The 9253-nt window shown below is 37.7% G+C and overlaps 1 pseudogene across 1 annotated transcript in view; it reads right to left on the bottom strand.

Moving 5' to 3' along the window:
* Window positions 1-425: 425 nt before the first annotated feature.
* The window catches only part of LOC148849122 (SH3 domain-containing protein 2-like), a 34319-nt pseudogene continuing 25491 nt past the window's right edge, over window positions 426-9253 (bottom strand). Inside the window, exons 5-10 of the transcript XR_016101412.1 lie at window positions 6506-6607; window positions 2745-2945; window positions 2570-2632; window positions 2271-2423; window positions 2097-2171; window positions 426-679 (exon numbers count right to left, since the gene is read on the bottom strand). The product of XR_016101412.1 is annotated as an SH3 domain-containing protein 2-like (transcript). The remainder of the gene's footprint in view (window positions 680-2096; window positions 2172-2270; window positions 2424-2569; window positions 2633-2744; window positions 2946-6505; window positions 6608-9253) is intronic.

Below are 9253 nucleotides of genomic sequence, written 5' to 3'. Positions count from 1 at the left end.
AGGAATGGAAGAGGTTGGCATCCTATTTTGTAGACCAAATGAAAGCAATTATGTTTTAAGTTGCACTATGTAAATCTTAAAAGTCAGTTTTGGTTTTCCTTGTTTGTGATGTAGATACGAAAAACATGTCGTGAATTCATGATATCATTTTTCTTATAAGGATAAGGATAGTGATGCTGCAAACTAGACGTAAGGAAACTCCCAAAGAGAAACGCCTTCACTTGTCGATTCGTCATTTTGCATGAGTGAGCATAGAGTTTCACACTAACCAAAGTATGTAAGAAAAACTTAAAAGACTGTTCGGGAAAAACAGCCTGGGCTGTTTTTAAGCTTTCTACACACGACACATATTACCCCACACCTATGCTAACGGGTCATGTGCAGCAGGAAGCTTCAAAACAGCTCAAGATGTAAAGAAATCCAGATAAGAGAAAGTAGACAGAACATTATACTTTATACATTCTTATAATACAAACTAAGAGTAGGTTTCCTTTGCATTAAAGAAAGCATGCTCTACAAAAATTAACTGGACATGGTTTAAGAAACCCAACATGCCCAACACCTAAAATACTTCAACCACTTTGCTTGCAAGAACACGCTCTCGTCTTTCAATGTATCCAAATGGGAACCAACCAGCTTTCCCCTTGCACTCTCCTTCGGCCCAACCATTGTTTGATACCTGTCAAAAGCATACCTGTCAACACCTTCTAAAGAAATCTGAATTTGATCAGTAAGAGAGAAAAATAATTTGTTTTAATATGGGTATTAGATGAACAAGTACAACATGTTGATCTGCAATTACTTGCATTTTCACATGGATAGAGTTTTTAGGCAAACATGGACATGAGATATGCATGTTTGCATGGACTTTGAATCTGCTACAAACAAGGAATTTATGATGGGCTATGAAACCTAATCAAGAGTAAACATGTCATCAATCAATGCATATCACTAAGGGGGTGTTCAACAACATGGTCAACCATATTGTTCACTCACTGGGTTAGAAAGCCCATTATACACATCTAGTTTATAGCAGATTACAATGAATCCAAGAACATAAACAGTATGTTGTGCATTATGAACTTAACAAGCTCGTTTTTATACATTTTTAACAGGCAAATAGGATTAATTTGACACCCTGGAAGGTCATAAGCTCGACAATACATTTAAATACTGTTTCCTTTTACACATTGGATTTTCTGTTAAAATATGATCTAATAAATCTCACCACAATATTGTCAGACTTGGACCTTCCCAACCCAGAAACATGACTGGATTTTTACAACATTATATATATATATACAACATGTTGATCTGCAATTACTTGCATTTTCACATGGATAGAGTTTTTAGGCAAACATGGACATGAGATATGCATGTTTGCATGGACTTTGAATCTGCTACAAACAAGGAATTTATGATGGGCTATGAAACCTAATCAAGAGTAAACATGTCATCAATCAATGCATATCACTAAGGGGGTGTTCAACAACATGGTCAACCATATTGTTCACTCACTGGGTTAGAAAGCCCATTATACAAAAATGGACTTGTGCTCCAGCGGTTGGTGCCTTAACTTACAAACAGAAAATTCAGGTTCAAAACTTCATAACATCATTTTTATAACTATCATCTAGTGCCTAGATCAACAGCAGTTTAAAAGGATTTATTAGAAATTAAAAGAAAAAAGGAACTTTCTAAAACCAAAATATGCTACTGAGTTGCAGTTAAATGGTTCACTGTCTGGTCTGGTCTGGTCTGGTCTGAATCTGGCAATATTGTCTCACCATTTGACCTAATTTCCTTGTAGCCTTCACCTTCTCATTTAAAGCATTCGATCATACAAAACTCTCACTTCAGTATATGATGAATAGTGTAAGGCAATTGCACTGCACTCTTGAAGCACATCTCCACTTTATCCAACTAACTCTATTATACTTTTCAGTCGTTTATCTATTATAGATTGTGCCCTTGTGAGGCTTAGACTTCATTTAGGTATGTAAAATATGCTACTTGGTTTTAGCATTGGTTGTCGGCTGGATATAGACTAGAAGATAAGTCAAATAAAATAATGTTATAAAGGAGGAAAGGAAAACCTTTCGGACAACAACATAGTCGCCAACTGACAAATTCAGCTCCACATCTGACTCGGCCTGATATGAATGCATAACCTAGAAGAAAATGAAAAGAGTAAATCAGAAAGAAAATAGACATTGAAAACCTGTGGTGCATATCAGTGGAAACTAAGACACAAGGAAAAGATGTGTTACCTCTCCTAAGAAGTATCCCATGCTGTCTGTTGAACCATCAAATGTTTGAGAAGCAAAGACACCGTTAACTTCTTCATATGATGGAAGTGGTGGCATGGAGTTGTCCACAGTTGGGCTAGGAGAAGCTTCAATTCGTTGGCGTTCTGATACCATCTGCTATTTGCCACAAATTATAGTAAATTTACAGACTTGTTTTAAGGAGGTGGTTGAGCTATGTCAAATTCATAAATGAGTATAGATCCATCTGCATGAGAAAAAAATGTCCCTATCATTTGAGGACTTTTCACATGATCCCATACCTCTCCTTCTAGTTGATCAAGTATCTGTATGATTTTCTGATGGTATGTACGTTCTGCTTCCACCTTCAGTGCAAAGAAAAAGGGAAATCGATTCATTTTCAAACCGAACTTCCTAAAACGATTGGACATGCAAACATGCATAGTGCACTCATTCAAAATGGAGCAGATGCATTACCATAGCAATTAACCGCTGGAGTGTTAATCTTTGTTGTTGAGCTTCCACAGCAGCCATTGCAGCTGCAGCTTCCTTTCCCAATATTTCCATATTTTACTTGAGCTCTTGTAGCTTGGCTTCAGCAGCTTCTAACTTTGAAATATTATCAGGATTACCTCCAGATTCTCTCACTTTCACTTGGCGTTTGAGGACTTCAATAGCCTATCAGTAGGAAGGAACCATGAATTATGTTATTCATGACTCAAGGGGCATCCTTGTTTCTTTTCTTTCCTTTTTTTTACTTTTGGCCTATTTCCTCATTCCTCTTGTTTGTTTTAAATGACAGGTAAAAAGATATAATTGCAAAATATTTACAAGTTACAGAAACATGTTGGTATAATATTCCCAATTTCCCATTAATGACTGGGAGTGGGTACTGATGACAGTATATGGACCAAATGATGAGGATCTGAGAGATTTATTTTGGGAAGAATTGGATGAAGTGGAGTCAGCCTTGAGTAATTGGAAGGGACTTCAACACAATTATATTTGTGTTTGAGAAGAGGGGTGTAGAGAAAATAGAAGGGGTATGAGAAGGTTTGCAGATTTCATGAGAAGGTGGGAGTTAATTGACTTGCCGATGCTGAGGGGTAAATGCACATGGACAAATAACCAGGAAGATGCAACTTTAGTAAAATTGGATAGATTTGTGGTCTCCACTGAATGCAAGGGGTGTAGAGAAAATTGGATTTGTTGATTTTGTTGCTGAATGGTGGGCTTAAATGTCTTTTGAAGGATCCACAAGTCATATAATGAGCAAAAAGTTGAAAGGTCCGAAATTAAAGATTAAAGATTGGAACAAAGAGGTGTTTAAGGGGTGGAAAATAGGAAGAGAAGATCCTTTGATGTGATTTCTGAAGCTGGCAGGGCAGAGGAGAATGGAAACAATGGAAGGGATAAGAGAAAAAGAAGGGATTTGGCCAAATGGGAATTTGACAAACTTGCATATATAGAGGAGATTAAATAGAGGTAGAGGTCAAGAACTCAAGATGTTTATGGTTAAAGGAGATGACAATACAAAATTTTTTCACAAAATGGCAAATGCGAGAATGGAGAACACAATAAAGAAAATAGAGATTCAAGGGGTGGAAATTGAAGAGAGACAGATAAAGAATCATGTTGCTAAGTTTTATGAAGGGATGTATAAGGAAGTTTGGCCTCACTGACCTGGTTTAGATGATCTCCAATTTGAAATTTCATCGGAAGAGCAAGCTAGGGAATTAGAAATCCTTTCTCTGAGAAGGAGATGTGGAAGATGATTAAAAGATCTAGAGGGGGGCAAGGCTCTGAGTTCTGATGGTTTCACTCTTCTTTCTACAAGAAATGTTGGGAATAGTCAAAGAAGACTTAATGAAGGTTCTGAAGGATCTTCATGAAAGGGGTGCTCTTGAAAGAAATTTAAACCACATATTCATCACTTTAATTCCAAAAAGAAAAGGTATGGTGAAGTTGAATGATTTTAGGTTCATCAGCATTTTAGAATAGCTAAGCTGTTAGCTAACAGAATATCTAAGGTGATGAAAGAAATGGTATCTGAATTCCAAAGAGCGTTTATTGGGGGGAGACCAATTGTGGATTGGGTGCTTATTGCAAATGAAGTAATTGATTCAAGGAAAAGAAGTGGAAGAGCTGGTTTAATGTGTAAAGTAGATGATGTGGAGAAGGCTTATGACCATGTAAGTTCAAATTTTTTGGACTATATATTAAAGAGAGTAAATTTTAGTGAGAGATGGAGAAATTGGATAAAATCTGTACATCATCTCCCTCTTTCTTGGTGCTTGTAAATGGAAGTTCATTTAGACTTTTTCGGAGTTCAAGGGATCTAAGACAAGGGGACCCCCTGTTACCCTTATTATTCATTTGTGTAACATAAGCTTATTCAAACTGTAGAAAGAGCTAGCAAGGCAGGTTTGATGGAGGCCTTCAAAGTAGATGGAAGGGAAGTAGAGGTACCTCCCTTGCAATTTGCAGATGACAACCATTTTTTCTGTGAGGCAACCCAGGAGCAGCCGAGCAGCTCTGGAATGCTAGGACTGTACTGAGATGGTATGAAGTGGTTACTGGTTTGCATATTAATATCCTCATGAGTGAAATTATGGTTGTGGGGTAAGTTGCAAATTTGGAGGAATAGGCAGCTGAATGGGGTTGAAGAGTCAACAAACTTCCAACCAAATACTTGGGCATGCTGCTGGGTCATAATTATAATCTAAATCCATTTAGGAGACTATTATAGAAAAAGTAGACAGAAAGATGGCTTCTTGGAAGAGAAAATATCTCTTAAAAGGGGGCAAGGTCACTCCAATTAAAAGCATTTTGACATCCTTACCTGTATATTACATGTCCTTGTTCCCAATCCTAGCAAGGACGGCTGCTGTTTTGGAGCAGCAGTGAGATTTTTTGTACAAGGGGTGGAAGGAGAAGATAAACGTCATCTGGTGAATTGGAAGACACTATGCAGATCCAAGGATAAAGGGGGTTTAGGGATTAGAAAGCCAAAGGACGTCAGCACAGCACCTCTAGGGAAGTGATTGTGGAGATTTATTGAGCGGCCAAATAGTTTATGGACAAGAATATATGTATCCAAGTATCACTCTAGTAGCAGATATTGGAAGACAGGAAGATGTAAGATCCTCCTATGGATGTTCAGTATGGAAGGCAATTCAGAACATCCAGCCTCAGTTTTGGAAGGGTGTGTTGATGGCCCCCTTAAGGACATGTATCCTGATCTCTATGAGATTGCGGTGAATAAGAATGCAACCATGGTTGAGTGTATGGAAATCCAGAACAGGTGTTGTGTTTGGAATCCCCAATTTCAGAGGAACTTGAATGATTGGGAGGTGACTTCCTTAATCAGCCTGTTGCAGAATTTGTATAACAGAAGGATGAGTGGACTAAGGGAAGACAAAAGGAAGTGGATATTTGACAAATCAGGTGAATTTTCTGTTAAATCCTTTCATAACAGTTTGACTAGGGAGGATAATATTGAATTTCCAAGTGACAGGATATGGATCAGAAATGTGCCATCTAAATTAGCCTTCTTTGTTTGGTCCGCTGTGCTAGATAAGATTCTGGCTAGGGACAGCTTAGTTAGAAGAGAACCAAGAGGTATAGAAGTGGCGGATGAGGGCTGAATCATGTGTAATAGAATAGATGTGTGGAAACTACAAACCATTAATCAATTCATTGTGATTTTGTGTATTGGATTTGGGGAAGTATGCTGGATCTGTTTGGAGTCAGGATGTGCTTCCCAGCTGATGTGAATGGATTCATGGGTGCATGGTATCTAAGGGATTTAAGCAAGGAGCATTATCCCTGCAGCGGTATTATGGGCAGTGTGGTTTGAAAGAATAGCAGAATATTGAAGGGGAGACGGTTCAAAAGAAGAGGTCCTCAGAAAAGTGTTGGGCATCGAGTTTTCTTGGTTGGAAAATCACTCTTTGTTCAAAAAGAGACATTTTTTATCAGGACTTTCTTATTGAAAGGAATTTATAAGAATATTTTTGGCTGTATTAGGGCTTATTGCAACTTTAAGTTGGTCAGATCAGTTTCCCTTGTACAGAATCTCATTGTACAGGGTCTAGATCTTTTGATTGGAGATCAGTACATGATTTTTTTTTTTTGACTTGCAATCAATATTCAATACATGAAAATCAAAGGATACTACTAGCAAGGCAGAATATGGCTTAAGACAACACATATTTATCAGACATATCCAATGCAACCTGAGCTTCAGCTTCTTGTCGCATTCTATCATATCGTTGAGCAAGATGCCGAGCATCCTCCAGTGGAGCACCCATTACCATTGCCCTTAATGGTTCTGCAACCTGGAATTATATAACAGTTGAACATGAGACATTTTTAGAAATTGAGAATAGCACAAAGGCAGGGAAGTTGAAAATTCAAATGGAATATGATACAATCTAGAAGTGAATGAACTGAAAGTAATTAATCATATAACAACGGAGCATAGAACAAACCACAAAAGTAAGATACATGACACAGTGAGGCACACATCCTTCAGATCTCCATTTCTCCATATCAAAAGTTCATCAAGTAGAGTACCAGAAGAATCACCAGGTACTTGTGTTTCTTCAGGGGCACCTAGGGAAAAACTCATTGGACTTTTATCCTTTTGCATATGTTAGGAGGTTTAGGAGGAAAGAATTTGAGAATTTTAATGGGATAAACGTTCAATCAGGTATATTATCCAAACATAAGCTCATTTATACTTGACTGGGTTTTGAACTTACATGATTTTGAGAGTTTAGAAAGGTTATCTTAGGGAGTGGATTTAGACTATTTTGTATATCGTGGATAATATCACATAGAACCTATCTTTTTCATACAGTGTTATCCTAATATATCACACTCGTGCATTTACTTTGTTTCTTTCTTGAGGTACAACCATGGAGTGTCGTATCACTAGAGCTTCATCGTCAAAGTCCCCTTCCAAGTTCTCTTCCTCTAATGCATTAGCTTCAGTAGTTTCAGCCACTTGTCCATCCTCAACATGGCCTATATCATCTTGTTGTTCATCAATGACTTCACCAACCAAATGTGTTTGCCCATCAATCCTTCTCTTAGGACATTCATTGGAACGATGTCCCAACTCCATACACCTAAAACATCTAATAGTAGGCTGCCCTTGATTGCTCTTTGTTGCATTTGAGATCCCTTGGACTCTAGGTCGTGTTTTGTTGATCACACGACTACTACCAGCCCCAACACTTCGACCTACTGATGAAGATGTACCTTGGACACCACTCAGTTTCCGCCTTGAGCTCCGACTCAATTGAACTTCAACCTTCAGAGCTAGCTGATATGCATCCTTTACCTTATACGAGCAATGCAAGTTGACTTGATCTTGTATTGACAACCTTAAACCATTGATATACCTACAAACATTTTACTATTCAGTTTACCTTATACGAGCAATGTAAGCTGACTTGATCTTGTATTGGCAACTTTAAACCATTGTTATATCTACAAACATTTTTCTGTTCAGTTTCAATCATTACTCCGAAGAATCAATTTATTAAACTCTTCTTTGTACTCCTTTACACTCTTTTCCCATTGCCTTAAATTCTACATCTTTTGGTGAAGAGTTTGGTCATAATTTGGAGGTAAGAATTGTATTTCAGCTTCTCTTTCATTCTTCCCCAAAAACTAACATTTCTTTTCCCCTTCCTTTCTCTGTCCCTTTGATAACTTTTCCATCAATCCAAAGCTGTCCCACGCATTTTTGTTGTTACAAGATAAACTTTCCTTTCTTCATTCATTTCCTTCCAATCAAAATAATTTTCAATGTTGTCCAACCAATCTAGAAACTCTTCAATCTCCAACTCACCATCAAACTTGTTAGTATGAAGTTGAACACCATGACCATGATTGGATTGTAAAGCATGGATTATTCAATCTTCCCCTCGCCGGTTGTTATTCCTTTCATGCTGATCACCTTAAGGTTGTTCAATGTCTTCTTCATTTGATTCTTTACTAATGATGTCAGTGAGCTGTTAAACAACTCTAGGAGCTTGTCTTGTTCTCACCAGCCCCAAATCACTTGCCACATCATCATCCTTAGCAGCATTTTGAGCTACAAATTGAGCAAGATGCTCAATCTGTTCTTACAGTCCTCTTAAAGCATCTTAGAGAACTTCTATAGAGACATGTTGTGGTCTTTCTACCACCCCTACCACGTCCACCCCTTGCATCAATAATAATATGGAAAAACACAACAAGGGGATGAACTTTCAAGAAAACCCAAAAAAAGAACTTGCTCTAATACCACTTCAAGTGGACAAAAAAACCAATTACATGTAGCACTTCAAGTGTACAACAATAAGCACAAGAAACGCTAAAACAACAAAACAAATTGGATTTTTAGGGATTTCAAACCTCAATTTGAAGTAGAACTCCTCTTGGAACAGTTCCACTACAGTAACAATGGCATCAAGCTGGCCTTCTGTGTGGGCACGCAGCAATAGAGGGATTGGAAGGTGCCAAAATGGGTTGACTCCTCAAAACCCAAGCTCCTAATACTTAAAAACCCTAACTGGGGCTGAGCTACAGCTCAAACAAGAGAGAAAGAACCAAAAGGCCCCTACAAAAAAACAGCACGCTTCTTTTTTATAAGACTCAATGGCTTGCTCAAGAAGCCAATTAAAATATTCACACATAAGCCCCTAGAATGTTTTCCTTTCACAAACAACTCCTTAAGAGCAAAACTAACTATAAACAAACCCCCAAAAGATAACTTTTGTTATAAAAAGACCCAAGAGACGAAAATCCAACAGGTATGCACCCAACTGCCCCTAATTAGAAACTGAATTATAAAATGACGAAAATACCCCTGGACCCAAACTGTCAACAAAGCTACTCAAAAACAACAATTTGGGATCCTACTACAAAAAAAAAAACATACAAATACAGAATACATTCACATTTCTCTCTTTTTCTCCTTTTTTATGGAC

Source organism: Nelumbo lutea, chromosome 6 (genome assembly GCF_056320005.1).
Source record: "Nelumbo lutea isolate HS-2025 chromosome 6, American lotus-T2T, whole genome shotgun sequence".
NCBI lineage: Eukaryota > Viridiplantae > Streptophyta > Magnoliopsida > Proteales > Nelumbonaceae > Nelumbo > Nelumbo lutea.
The sequence above is the reverse complement of the archived record's forward strand: the minus strand, read 5'-3'. Positions and strand labels throughout refer to the sequence as shown.